At 36.9% G+C, this 14,053-nt stretch overlaps 1 long non-coding RNA gene across 2 annotated transcripts in view; it reads left to right on the forward strand.

Annotated features, from left to right (window-relative positions):
* The window catches only part of LOC123556593 (uncharacterized), a 42,508-nt gene extending 29,222 nt beyond the window's left edge, over positions 1–13,286 (forward strand). Inside the window, exons 6-9 of one of the 2 annotated variants that reach the window (XR_008370898.1) lie at positions 2,773–2,875; positions 8,526–8,632; positions 10,856–10,959; positions 12,555–13,286. This is a non-coding gene — a long non-coding RNA (uncharacterized LOC123556593). The remainder of the gene's footprint in view (positions 1–2,772; positions 2,876–8,525; positions 8,633–10,855; positions 10,960–12,554) is intronic. The other variant, XR_008370899.1, reaches the window with a different exon arrangement.
* The last annotated feature ends 767 nt before the right edge of the window (positions 13,287–14,053 follow it).

The following is a 14,053-nucleotide window of genomic DNA, read 5'->3' on the forward strand; positions in this document are numbered from 1 at the left end:
TTGAAGGCTAAGTACAAATATGTTTGGTTGTGGTCTTCCTACAGACATTTTTTATTCATTATTTATGTGTGTTTGAGCTGTATGATTGTGTTGCTTATCATTCTGACTGCTGAGGAGATACTTCAGTGAGGTTTACTTATCTCCTGGACTGTACTGCCCACTGTACTGTTTTATAGCCACTGTCAAACTTGACAGTCCGAAGAGTACCATATCATTATTGCTCAACTCTGTAACTGTAGCCAGTTCAGAGAAAATCTTAAGCTGATAAACTTAATTGAATGCTGTTTAGTTCTATTAATGAAATCTGTTTTATCAACAATTCCAACTGTTTAAATTGTATTAGGAATATTGTGTATTTTGGAGTAAATTTCAAGAAATAGGGATGGTAGGTAACAATAAAGGAAAAGATTAGCTTTAGAATGTTTGTTAAAACAGAAATCTTTTGAAAAAAAAATATTTATCATGAAGTGAATGTTAAATGAAAATAGTTACTAGAATAATGTTGTGCAATGTAATGCTTTTGTGCATTAAATGACTGTCAAAGAATTACATTGTATAATGCAGTGAAAGAAAGTGCAGTGAATGAATGTTGAATGAATTATATTGTAAAATTGTGCGAGTGAATATCAAAATCAAAATGTTTAAAGTAAATTGTTTTTAAAACACAATGACCAGACTGTAGAACTAACGATTTTGTAAAGCAGTGGCAGAGTTAGGTTATTCTGTTAAAGAGTCAGTGGCATGGCATATTAGTAATTTTTTGTTTTGTAAAGTGGTAAGAACTTTTGAGTTTATTTAATTTGTAAAACACAGTTGCAAGGTTAATGTTGATTTAATTTTTGTATCACAAAGTGGCAAGGTATTTTTAAGTGGGTTTAATTTCTAATAGAGTTCTCAAGTTACAGTGGAAAATGCACAAAACTTGAGTAAGTTTTCATTTTTTGCTTTCAGTAGAATGTCACTCAAAGGTAAACAGGATTTAGTATTATTCAAGTAAATCAGTGGCAAAAACCTTGTATTTCATATAGTATAGAATGGTTGTACAGTAGCCGATTTTTTCTGCAGTGCAGTGAAAGTTTGGTTATTCTGTTGAGCTGATTTCAAGTCACTCGCATAATCAGCAAAGTAAGATCTTTTTTATTGAGATACAAGTTAAAGCTTGGAAAAGTACATTTTGAAATGAATTACATGTAGCCAGTATCAACTTTAGGATTTATCTTTCAAACGTTAATTTTTCAAAATACTGGCAAAATAGCTGGTTAGCTTTTTTTATTCAGTATATATTGGTTTTGTATCAGATGAAGCTTGGCTAGCTTTCATTTTTGCTAAGTTTTCGTTTACGTAGTCATCTTTGCAGTCTTTGGTCAGGTGAAGGTTAAAAAATAGGAAGCTGAAATGATAGCAATGCATGATGTAGTGCCAGTAGATTTAAGATAGTCATGAGTTTGCTACACCTTGGAAATTTTTAACATGTCTTTCAATTATAATTTTTGCTGCATTAAATTTTGTTATGGTCTTTTAGATATAGCAGTAAATTATTATTGTTAACTTTGGTAAATAAAGTTCTAATACGATAGGTTTCCATTGGTGCTGTTTTCCGGCTGTGGCCAAGTTTTTTTTCCTAAGTTTTTTTACTGATGTCGAGGCCTGACAGATCCCCTTACTGTTGATCCACACAGCTATCGATGCCATTTAGGATCCCGGTGACAATATATCCGCAGCGTGGAGTCGTGTTGGAGATACTAGTCTACAATTCTGGGCCGGCAGTGTTTAGATGAAGGTTTCTCCAGTGTTGAGAGAGATGGGAATCGGAAATTGTCAGGTTCTTTTCGCCTTCTATTTTCAGCATTTTGTTTCTTTTCCGTATTTGAAGGTCTTTGTGTTAAATTCTTTGATCCTTTTGACTGCCAATCAAGACTACTAATGGTACCATTGAAGGATTCTGGTGACAATATATCCGCAAAATGGGGTCGTTTGGGGTAACAGATCTACATTTTCCGGGCCAGCGGTTTGCTAGACGACTGTTGTTCCTGTGTTGAGAGAGGTGGAATCAAGGATTTTCAAGATTTGTCTCTGTACTAGGTCTTAAAATGCCAGCAATTGCTGATATCTGTTTAACTTGTTTGCAATAAGACTGGACAGAACTTCTTTTTCAAAGACTTTCCAAAATGTATTTTTCATTACCAGAATAGGCAAAATATGACAATAGTTTAGTAAGCCATCTGAATTTTTACCAAGTACTGTCTAATATTTTTTCAATTTTTTTTTGTATTCAATCTAATTTCTTTTAAGACATGTTATAAAGTAAGCACTTGTAAGTTTATTGGACATGATAAGGGGTTGGTGTAGCTGCTCATGCAGAACAAGTTCACATGCACTTTCATAATTATAAAAATACTTTTGACCAAGGGTTAAGTTTTGTTATACTCTCCTCTTGAATATAATTCTTTATACCGACACCTAGGTCAAATAGTTTAGATCAGTGAAATGGTTAAAATTGTGACAGTTAATAGCATCTGTTTAATAACTAAATGAATTTTCTTTGAAGTAAGCCAGTATCACAGTAGAAATTATTTAAACTTTTGTTCCTTTATTTAATAGCCAGTTCCTAACAGTGTCTCTGTTTGCCAATTTGATATTTTCTCTATTTAAATATAAAACTTTTGACAGTATCTCTTGATAACTTGATATCTACTAGATTCGAATATCTTAGGCCATGTTTCTTCCATTCTTTTTGGCAGCTTTTTCTTTTCTTTTTATTAACAATTTCAGGATGGGAGTAGTTGTATTCCAATGGCTGTAAGCATAAAATCACCTGGCCTTGTGTGGAAGACATCTATGAATCGATCAATCAGATGTATACCTCTAATTTAAAGTGAGTATTGTGTTACAGAACTAAGACAGGGTTTGGCTAAATCAATCGTCCGACTTAGACACATGGCTGTCACCTTATTTTACTGTAGAACTGTTACACGAACAAGTAGGAAATTTTTCTTGGCAAAAAGGCTCATGCAGCAAGCTAAATTGGCAATATGGAAATAAGATAAATTTGTTGTCTTCTCTGTAGCAGATTCACTGTTGTATTGCACTTAAGACTGCCTTTGCACTATACTTTTGATATGGTATAGACCAAAAATCCAGTGTGTTGCCCTTTCACTGTAAAAGATATTAAGACCCACTAGCGCTGCTTTTGAGAAAAATGCATGTCTCCCACAACCGCCTTATCCTTTAATGATTCAAAGTGGTGTGGGTGGTTTGGATGAATGGTTCTGATCAGTTATGTATTAGAGTTCTGGATGGTTTTGATGAGAGGTACCTATCTTTAATGTCTAGTTTGTCTGGATGGTTCAGACCAGTGGTTCCTATCAAACTTGGCCGATGTCTTATGGTCAAACACATTTTGTTCAAGTTTGGTGAAGATCGAATGAGAACAAAATTTGTGACAGAATCAGTATGTCTCCCACGGGAAACGGACAAAATCCCTCCTGGACAAAATCCCCCTTGCTATTTCTGATCTACCTGGAGAAAATCCCCTGTGAAATTATCAAGGTGGACAAAATCCCCATTGTGAAAATAACAAGTTGGACAAAATCCCTCCAGCCCCTGTGATAAATTTTTGGAGAGGACAATATCCCCCTTTAACAAAAAATATCCCCCTTATCAATAGTTCAGCTACTGTGTGGTGGGAAACATAATTATGAAATAATATTAGGGAAGTGGTGTTCTAATGGATAAGGTGTCGGCCACCCAATCCAGGGGTCATGGGTTCGAGCCTCACTGGAGTCACAACCATGACTTCTCATATGACACTAGTACTGGTTTTTCCAGGAAGCGGACTCGAGAGCGGTTCCAATAAGCTTGAAGTTTTTATCACAATCGAGCTAAAACAAATTAGTATAAACTAATTATGAAATAATTAGTAGACCAGGGGTCCAGGACATTTTATCAAATTAAGTGTTTTCATCAGGTTCAGAGCTCTGTGTTCTTATCAATGATTCAAACATGTATTTTACCTGATTCCACCATTGTTTAATATTAGAGGTAGATGACAACCGATATTTAGCTTTTTATAGGAATAACTACAGTATTCCCTGGCATGTTGTTAATCTCTTAAGTTACCTTTAGATTACTGTTGGCAAGTGATTTTGCCTTTGTGACCAGTGCACACCAAGAACAGCTTGTACGGATCATGGTCTGCACTGTTCACTATTCAGTCAGTAAATTTTCAATGAACACCCCTTTGAATAAGATTTGGTACTGCCCAAACTGAATGATGAACCAGTTCATTTTAGAAATTTAGCAGGGTAAATGTTAAGCACAGTATCAAAATGTAAGAGTTTGAGCGTAGCTAACACAACTAGAACCTCACAGTGTCAGTAAAACACAACCAGAACCTCACAGTGTCAGTAAAACAGTTCATTTGCAAGTTAGGCGGGGTAACAAGAAACCTCGGACCAATATTCATATCATAGTGTTTGATCCTTATTAGAAATTTATGTTTTATTACATTTAATGAAAGTTTACATTTTTGTTTGATAGATGTTGATATATTTCAACAATCTTAACCAACAGGCAAGTTTTAAAACAGTATATAGCTTTGGAATTCATTTATTTCCAATATATTCTGATTGTGCAGCAAAGATAAGTAAAGGGAGGTAATAAGAATGTTACAAACTGAATTTGTCATGAACCTTGGCTAGATATATATTTGTTAAATTAATGTAAATATTTGACAAACATAATACAGAAGTTCTCATATTCATGTGAAGTATCTTTACTGAATTCATGCACATGCTAAAATAACTATCCTGGTTGCTTGGATAGGCAAATCAAATTTTAAAAATACCTAAAGTAGAATTTCAACATTTATCCTACCACTATGCATTTATCAGGCCAATATCTGCCTGCCATATGTGCTATAGGTAGTGTAAACGGGGCCGGGAGTTCCAAGCTCAAACATTTTATCATTTTATGAGGACAGCCACGGTAAAAAAAAAAATTGGTTGTCTCTATCCCAGTAAACCTCAATACGGAATGGTACGGTGACAGTTTTTCTGGGTGAATCCACCTTGACTTTGTGTAGATATTTTGGCGTTCACTTATTAGCTCGACTATTCAAAGAATAGTCTAGCCTATTCAAAGAATAGTCTAGCTTTTCTACTCACCCTGGCGTCGGCGTCGGCGTCACACCTTGGTTAAGTTTTTGCATGCAAGTACATACAGCTTTCATTTAAAGGCATATAGCTTGAAAACTTATTTTTTCTTTTTCTAGGTCAATTACCAACCTCACTGGGTCAAGTTCCATGACTCTGACATGGATTTTGAGCAAATTATGCCCCCTTTCGGACTTAGAAAATTCTGGTTAAAGTTTTACATGTAAGTTACTATCTCCAAAACTAATGCAGGTATTGCATTGAATCTTCACATGTGTTTTCGGGGTTATAAAACTAGTTGATAGCACCAAGTCCCATAACTCTGACATGGATTTTGGTCAAATTATGCCCCCTTTTGGACTTAGAAAATTCTGGTTAAAGTTTTGCGTGCAAGTACATACAGCTATTACTAAATGGCATATAGATTTAAAACTTATTTTTTCTTTTTCTAGATTAATTACCAACCTCACTGGGTCAAGTCCCATAACTCTGACATGTATTTTGGGCAAATTATGTCCCCTTTTGGACTTAGAAAATCCTGGTTAAAGTTTTGCGTACAAGTACATACAGCTATTACCAAAAGGCATATAGATTTGAAACTTATTTTTACTTTTTCTAGATCAATTTTCAACCTCATTGGGTCAAGTCCCATAACTCTGACATGTATTTTTGGCAAATTATGCCCCCTTTTGGACTTACAAAATTCTGGTTAAAGTTTTACATGCAAGTTACTATCTCCAAAACTAATGCAGATATTGAATTGAAACTTCACACGTGTCTTTGGGGTTATAAAACTAGTTGATAGCATCAAGTCCCATAACTCTGATATGCATTTTAGCCAAATTATGCCCCCTTTGGACTAAGAAAATCCTGGTTAAAGTTTTGGGTGCAAGTACATACAGCTATTACTTAAAGGCATATAGATTTGAAATTTATATTTATGCCCCCACTTTGTGGGGGTGGGGGGAGCATATAGATTTGCCCTTGTCCGTCCTTCCGAGAATGTTGAGCTCAAAAGTATTTGACGTAGAGTCACAAAACTTTAAATACAGGAATGTTGGTCAGCATGACATTGTGTAGTTGTGCACCTGGGGTTTCGCGTCCAGATTCATTCAGTCGTGACTTTGTAAAAATTGGCCCCATGTGGTTCTGGGATGATCTATGTATGAAAAGAATTGGAACCACTGCCTTACCCTTGCATGATCATAAGAGGCGACTAATAGGGTCTTAACACTTGGTTTTGCTGTAACTCTGTGATTCCAGCTCGTATGCAAATTTTGATTCCATACCTCATGTTTTTATTTCGATGTAAATTGGATGTGAAACCAGAATTTGTAGTCCTGTTTGGCACCATATAACCTATACCGTGTTGGTGCTCCCTAAAACCCAAATAAATAAATTGTAAAAATTGGTCATTTCACTGTTGTGTCACGCCTAGCTCCAAAAGTATTTGACGTAGAGTCACAAAACTTTACAGGAATGTTGGTCAGCATTTGTAGTTGTGCATCTTTTGCATCCGGATTCATTCAGTCGTGTAGGAGTTATGGCCCCTGACTTAGTAAAAAATTGGTCATTTTAATTTTGTGTCGTGCTTGGCTCCAAAAGTATTTGACCTAGAGTCACCAAAGTTTACAGGAATGTTGGTCAGCATGTGCAGTTGTGCACCTGGGGTTTCGTGTCCGGATTCATTCAGTCGTGTAGGAGTTATGGCCCCTGACTTTGTTAAAAATTGGTTATTTTAATGTTGTGTGGCACGTAGCTCCAAAAGTATTTGACCTAGAGTCACCAAAGTTTACAGGAATGTTGGTCAGCATGTGCAGTTGTGCATCTGGGGTTTCACGTCCGGATTCATTCAGTATTGTAAGAGTTATGGCCCCTGACCTAGGAAAAATTGTCATTTTAATGTTTTGTTGTGCGTAGCTCCAAAAATGGTATACAGCAGCCAAGAACTTCATGCCTGTCTGCATACTTCTCAGACCACAGCAACATAAAAATGCGGTGATGGACAGGTATCTAAAAATCTCAAGAAAGCATATATGTTTATATGTACATTATATATGGTTATTTTTTGCACTTTTTTATTTTTTGATAGCGACATACTGTTTTCCCAAAGTTGATCTGTGTCCTTTGTCATGTAGTGGGGGCATCTGTGTCTCATGGACACATTTCTAGTTTCATTGTCTAGATCAATTACCAACCTCACTGGGCCAATTCCCATAACTCTGACATGTATTTTTGGCAAATTATGCCCCCTTTTGGACTTAAAAAATTCTGGTTGAAGTTTTACATGCAAGTTACTATCTCCAAAACTAATGCAGATACTGAATTGAAACTTCAACTGTGCCTTCAGGGTTATAAAACTAGTTGATAGCATCAAGTCCCATAACTCTGATATGCATTTTGGTCAAATTATGTCCCCTTTTGAACTTAAAACCCTTTTGATATTTAACATTTTGGGTAATATTTTCCTGCTTCTGGGACAGTATTTCGAATAGTCAAGCTTGGCTGTCTTATTGACAACTCTTGTTTAGTTAAAAATTTACACAAATAACCAACTTTAAGCAGTCGTTTATTGTAATTATTGGATCTAAATCATTCATGGTGGAAGGAATTACATTTATCTCACATTGTCTTGTACGGAAACAGAGTAAATTTAAGACATAGACTGCGGGCATTTGAATTGTAGTGATAGTAGGTTTATAAGCCACTTCCAACAGCCTTGCTGTTGTGTTAATCCTTTAGCGACATGGTTAAAGTGTCCACCTACAGATCACTAGGTTCGGGGTTTGAGCCCCAATAGGGACCTTGGTGTTTTCTTTCCCAGTGTTTACTTTAGAATTCATCTCGAGTGTGGTTTTTGGCTGTATCTTATCCGAGTCAAAACCATTCTGCTTGTTTTGTACATGAATGCCCTGGGAGCACCGATGATTTATAATACACAGAACTTCAGAAGGCAAAGTATGAGGTACGAAATGGATGTTTTATTGTAAGAATCATGTGTAACTGGATCAAGCAGTCAAGGGCGTAGGAATTTACAAGTGCGTGAACATCTGGATTATCTTTGTATAGAAAAAAAAATTATAAGAAAAATATATGTTATACACAGATTTTATTGGCTGCAGGATAAAATAGAATATTAGGTTACTGTCTTTCTTAAGTTTATCCACCTTGTCTCCAAAAGGTTTATCCCCCTCGGCAAGCCTCGGGTGGATAAACCTTTCGGAGAAGAGGTGGATAAACTTGTTAAGAATAACCTAATATTCTCTGTGTATTAAGCAGTTGATGAACACACACACAAGTGTTAATGATCATTAATTTTGTTAAACTTACAACCAAATCCATTACCTGATCAGAATCTGATGAAAATTACAGCTTCTGAAAATCCCCATGGTTGTGGGTGGTGCGGACAGAATATGAGCCAGGAAGTAGATCTGTAAAAGCCCAGACATTCCATATGTAGGAGTATCTTCATTCTTCAAGTGAGTTTAATGTATATGAGAATTTTCTCCGAATCTGTATATCTTAAACATCTTTCTGACCCTTATCCCGCTAAATTTGTATAATGAACTTGTCCGTCTTTCAATTTAGACAGAACTATTAACTGTTCTAAGGGGTGCTTGCAGAAAAGATACTGACTGATTGGCAAACAGAGCAGATCTTGATCAGACTGCACAGATGTGCAGACTGAGCAAGATCTACACTGGTTGCAAAGGCAGAATCACTCCTGTCTAGCATGTTAAGGGTTAATTATATACATGAGCCACACCATAAGAAAACCATCATAGTGCATTTGCCACCAGCATGGATCCAGACCAGCCTGTGCATCCACACAGTCTGGTCAGGATCAATGTTGTTAATCCCCCGCCGTGGCGGAGGGATTATAGGAATGGTCTGCGTCCCTCTGTCCTTCCGTCCGTAACAAAATCGTGTCCGGTCCATATCTCCTAAACCCCTTAAAGGATTTTCATGAAACTTGGGTCAAATGATCACCTCATCAAGACGATGTGCAGAACCCATGAGTCAGCCTTGTCGGTTCAAGGTCAAAGTCATAACTCAAGGTCAAAGGTTTGAGCCTGCCATTTTGTGTCCGCTCTATATCTCCTAAACCCCTTGAAGGAATCTTATAGAACTTGGGTCAAATTATCACCTCATCAAGACGATGTGCAGAACCCATGAGTCAGCCATGCCGGCTCAAGGTCAAGGTCACTACTTAGGGTCAAAGGTTTTGAGCCTTCCATTTTGTGTCCGCTCTATATCTTCTTAACTCCTTGAGGGATTTTCATGAAACTTGGGTCAAATGATCACCTCATCAAGATAATGTACAGAACCCATGAGTCAGCCTTGTTGGCTCAAGGTCAAGGTCACAACTCAAGGTCAAAGGTTTGAGCCTTCCATTTTGTGTCCACTCTATATCTCCTAAACCCCTTGAAGGAATTTTATCAAACTTGGGTCAAATGATCACCGCATCTAGACGATGTGCAGAACCCATGAGTCAGTCATGCCGGCTCAAGGTCAAGATCACAACTTTGGGTCAAAGGTTTGAGCCTTCCATTTTGTGTCCGCTCTATATCTCCTAAACCCCTTGAAGGAATTTTATAAAACTTGGGTAAAATGATTACCTCATCAAAACGATGTGCAGAAATTATGAGTCAACCATGCCAGCTCAAGGTCAAGGTCACAGGTTTGAGCCTTCCATTTTGTGTCCACTCTGTATCTCCTAAACCCCTTGAAGGATTTTCATCAAACTTGGGTCAAATGATCACCTCATCAAGAACTCATGAGTCAGCCATGTCAACTCAAGGTCAAGGTCACAACTGAAGGTCAAAGGTTTCAGCTCTGTATCTCCTAAACCCCTTGAAGGATTTTCATGAAACTTGGGTCAAATGATCACTTCATCAAGACGTTGTGCAGAATTCATGAGTCAGCCATGTCAGTTCAAGGTCAAGGTCACAGCTAAAATCAAAGGTTTACCCTTTCACTATCCATAGCAGTGGCGGGTGATTTAGCTGTCTTTCAGACTGCCTTGTTCACTAATGGTTTCTCTAATTGCAATAGGCTTTGAAAGCAAACAGCATAGATTCTGACCAGACTGTGTGGATGTGCAGGCTGGATCCATGCTCTATTTTGGTTTTCTCATGGCGTGGCTCAAATAAGCTTTCAAACAAGCTTTAGTATATATAGTCGCTAACTACACAGAAATACTTCAAAAAAAGCATGTGTTATTCTGAATAATTCCTGTTTGAAGCACTTGTTTCAACAAATCTAGCACTATTTGTAACTCTGACATGTGTCAAATTTCATAAAGATGAAATAACATACTCGCATTTGTGCATTTGTAAAGAGACCCAACAGTGAAAATGAAGATCACAATTTGACACAAAAGATGTTGAATTCCATGTGATACACCGAGAGATCAGCTGACAGCACAATCAGATTGTAAAAAATAACTTCTTGTAATTGCTAATTCCTATTTAATAGTTTTAAGGTGTATGCAGCCCATCTTCATGCATATTAATGTCAAATTTTAGGTGTTAATCAAGAAGCTGTGTTTTGTTATTCTTTTTGAGAATGAAGGTAGAAGTACAGGAAATATTACAAAGCTGAACATGAAATAACATACTTTAAAACATGTAAAACAGTTGGTAAAATAGAGATGGTATATCTTTTGTGAAAACTTGTAATTTTATAGTATTTAATAACAGGTCTGTACAAGAGATCTATGTGCAGATGATTATGAGCCAATATAATACAACGATTCAGCACATCATATCAATCCAACTGAAGGACAAAGTATCCATTGATGCAGGTGAGTTAAGCAGAAAATTACCTGTTTTACCTCACTGACAAAACTGTCCCAAGAGCTAAAGTTATTCATGTGGATTCAGCTTCATGTTTAGACTGTGAACAACTCTAAGCAAGCTTATGTCTCATTTATTACTCTTCACAAAGGAGGAATGAAAGCTGAATTCATCCTCCACCTTTGATATATGTGGGGAAGTTGGCAGTTACTTGCGGAGAAAAGGTTTATACTGGTACAGAATCTAGGTTTAAATTAACTGCCTGCCATTATATAACTGAAATACTGTTGAAAATGGTGTTAAACCCAAAACAAACTAATAAAACACACTATCTTAAATAAAATAAATAAAGTTTGCTAGTTTCTGCTGTGAAGCTAAATGGTTTTATATATGGAAATGCAGGTATAGATGTGTCTGCACCTCAGAAAATCAGCCCACCCGCTTAGCTCAGTAGGGAAAGTGCAGATCTATGAATCACAGGGTTTGTCAGTTTGGTCCTCGGGCAAGGCCCTTGTTTTGTGACAAGTTGATAAAAACATGGCGTCTGAGATCATTTGTCCTTCACATCTGATTCATATAGGGAAGTTGGTAGTTACTTGCAGAGAATAGGTTTGTACTGGTACAGAATCCAGGAACACTGGTTAGGTTAAATGCCCACAGGTACATTATATAATGTTGAAAAACGGCCTTAAACCCAAAACAAACAAACAAATCCTCGAACAATCTGCCACCTACCCACTTCCAACCCTCCATTCACCCAGAAGCAAATAATTTTCTTCTTTATTCCTTTAGCTAGGTCTAGAAACTGTTTTTGGGATCCCATCATACTAATCCCCCCATCCCCCACACATTCCCACATTTCCCCACTACACCCTAATGCAAAATAGTTTTCCATGGCCCTCCGTCTGTAATTCATGTTAGCTCCATATCTTCCTAACTGCTTGAAAGATTTTCACAAAACTTACTTCAGTTTTTTACCTCATCAAGACATGGTGCAGAGTGCATAACCCATTTCACTATGTCAAAGATTAAGGTCACAGTTTAAGGTAAAAGGTCAAGTAGCTTAACTTCATGTCTGCTCCATATCTTCTAAACTGTTGGGAAGATTTTCATAGAAGTAGCATCAGTTACTTGCCTCATCAAGATGTCTTGCAGAGCACACAACAAAAGTTAACTAGTTCCAAGGTCAAGGTCACAGAACTCAAAAAAAATCATATATCTTAAACTTGTGTCCAAACAGTATTTTCAGACCACTAGAATAAACTTCATAAAAGTAGCATCAAATGTTAGCATCATCCAGATGACCGGCAAAGGCTTGAGCCATAATCCAGGTTACTAGGTGAAGGTCTCATTTGATGGTCAAATGTAATGATTTCAGCTGTGTCTGAGTGTTTAGAATTCCTTTAGTGATAGCTCCAGTTTGAAATCTTCTTGTTGGTATAGAAATTTACATTTGAAATGTGTTTCTTCAGGTAAAAAGTATTTTGGGGTGTTGCATTGCTTATTCCAGTGATAGCTCTAGTGCCCAATACATATGTATTATTCACTGTCGAGCTAAGAGTTGTTGTTTCTCTTACTGATTAATATTTTTGCATTATTTCAGTTGCATCTTAGCTAAGAAGTTAACTTGGATCTGCTTCACAGGGAGTAACTGATTATCAACTAAGTAGTAGGATACAGTTTTCTGATCAGATGAAATCGCTTTATCTTACCTGGCTGGAATTTAAAGAGCTGAGGCTACCATCAGGAAAATCTACCATGTAATAACGCTAACCCAGAACATTGCTACTGAGTCTACCACACAGTAATGCTGACAAGGAAATTAATACTTAAATAACTATTGAGTCTACCGGATGCCTCCGTGGCCGAGTGGTTATAAGGTCGCTGACTTCAAATCACTTGCCCCTCATCGATGTGGATTCGAGCCTCACTCAGGGCGTTGAATTCTTCATGTGAGGAAGCCATCCAGCTGGCTTATGGAAGGTCTTCCTCCACCATTAAAGTTGGAAAGTCGCCATATGACCTATCCTGTGTCAGTGCAACGTTAAATCGAAAAAAAATTTGAGTCTACCACACAGTAACACGAACCCAGAGCATTGTTACTATGTCTTCTATACAGTAACATTCAAGTAATGGTCAAAGGTGGTAGTGAAAACTCATTGAATGTGACATCAAAGTTTAGATGACTGTGAAAGAAAGATAGTTATACTTACTAGTAAAAATCTATAAGGTTAGATATTAAAATGTTTAAAAATGACAGTAGGTACACTAAAATGTGAATGATATGATTGTGTTTTGATTGATAATGTCAAATAATAAAGTTTAACTCATTGTTCCAGTGTATTTATATCATTTTGTTGAAACAGTTATCTAAAGAAACAAACTGGACCAACCGTTTTGATCATTTTGGATTGGTTATTGCATAATTTTCCCACAAGAGACCAAAAAACCTCTCACATGTATGCTCTGGGCATTCATACTGTACAATATGCTCCGTCTACTGAACGTTTTAACTCGACTATTCAAAGAATAAGCAGTAAACTTTTCTCCTAAACTATCAAAGGTATTGCTTTGAAACTTGCAACAGTTGTTCACCATCATAAGCAGACCCTGTACAGCAAGAAACATAACTCCATCCTGCTTTTTGCAAGAATTATGGCCCCTTTTGAACATAGAAAATATCAGATTTATTGGTTAAGTTTTATGTTTAGGTAAATTTTCTCCTAAACTATCAAAGGTATTGCTTTGAAACTTGCAACAGTTGTTCACCATCATAAGCTGACTCAGTACATCAAGAAACATAACTCCATCCTGCTTTTTGCAAGAATTATGGCCCTTTTTGGACTTAGAAAATCATGGGTAGGACAATTTTTCTATTATACAAAAAAATCAGTTGAGCGTCGGCACCCGCAAGGTGGTGCTCTTGTTTTGAGCTCACCTGTCACAAAGTGACAAGGTGAGCTAATGTGACCATTTGATGTCCGTCGTGCGTAGTCAATCGTGCGTAAACAATTTCTAAAAAAATCTTCTTGAAAACCACTGGGCAGAATTACACCAAACTTCACAGGAATGATCCTTGGATGGCCCCCTTTCAAAATTGTT

This window comes from Mercenaria mercenaria, chromosome 5, assembly GCF_021730395.1.
Source record: "Mercenaria mercenaria strain notata chromosome 5, MADL_Memer_1, whole genome shotgun sequence".
Lineage (NCBI taxonomy): Eukaryota > Metazoa > Mollusca > Bivalvia > Venerida > Veneridae > Mercenaria > Mercenaria mercenaria.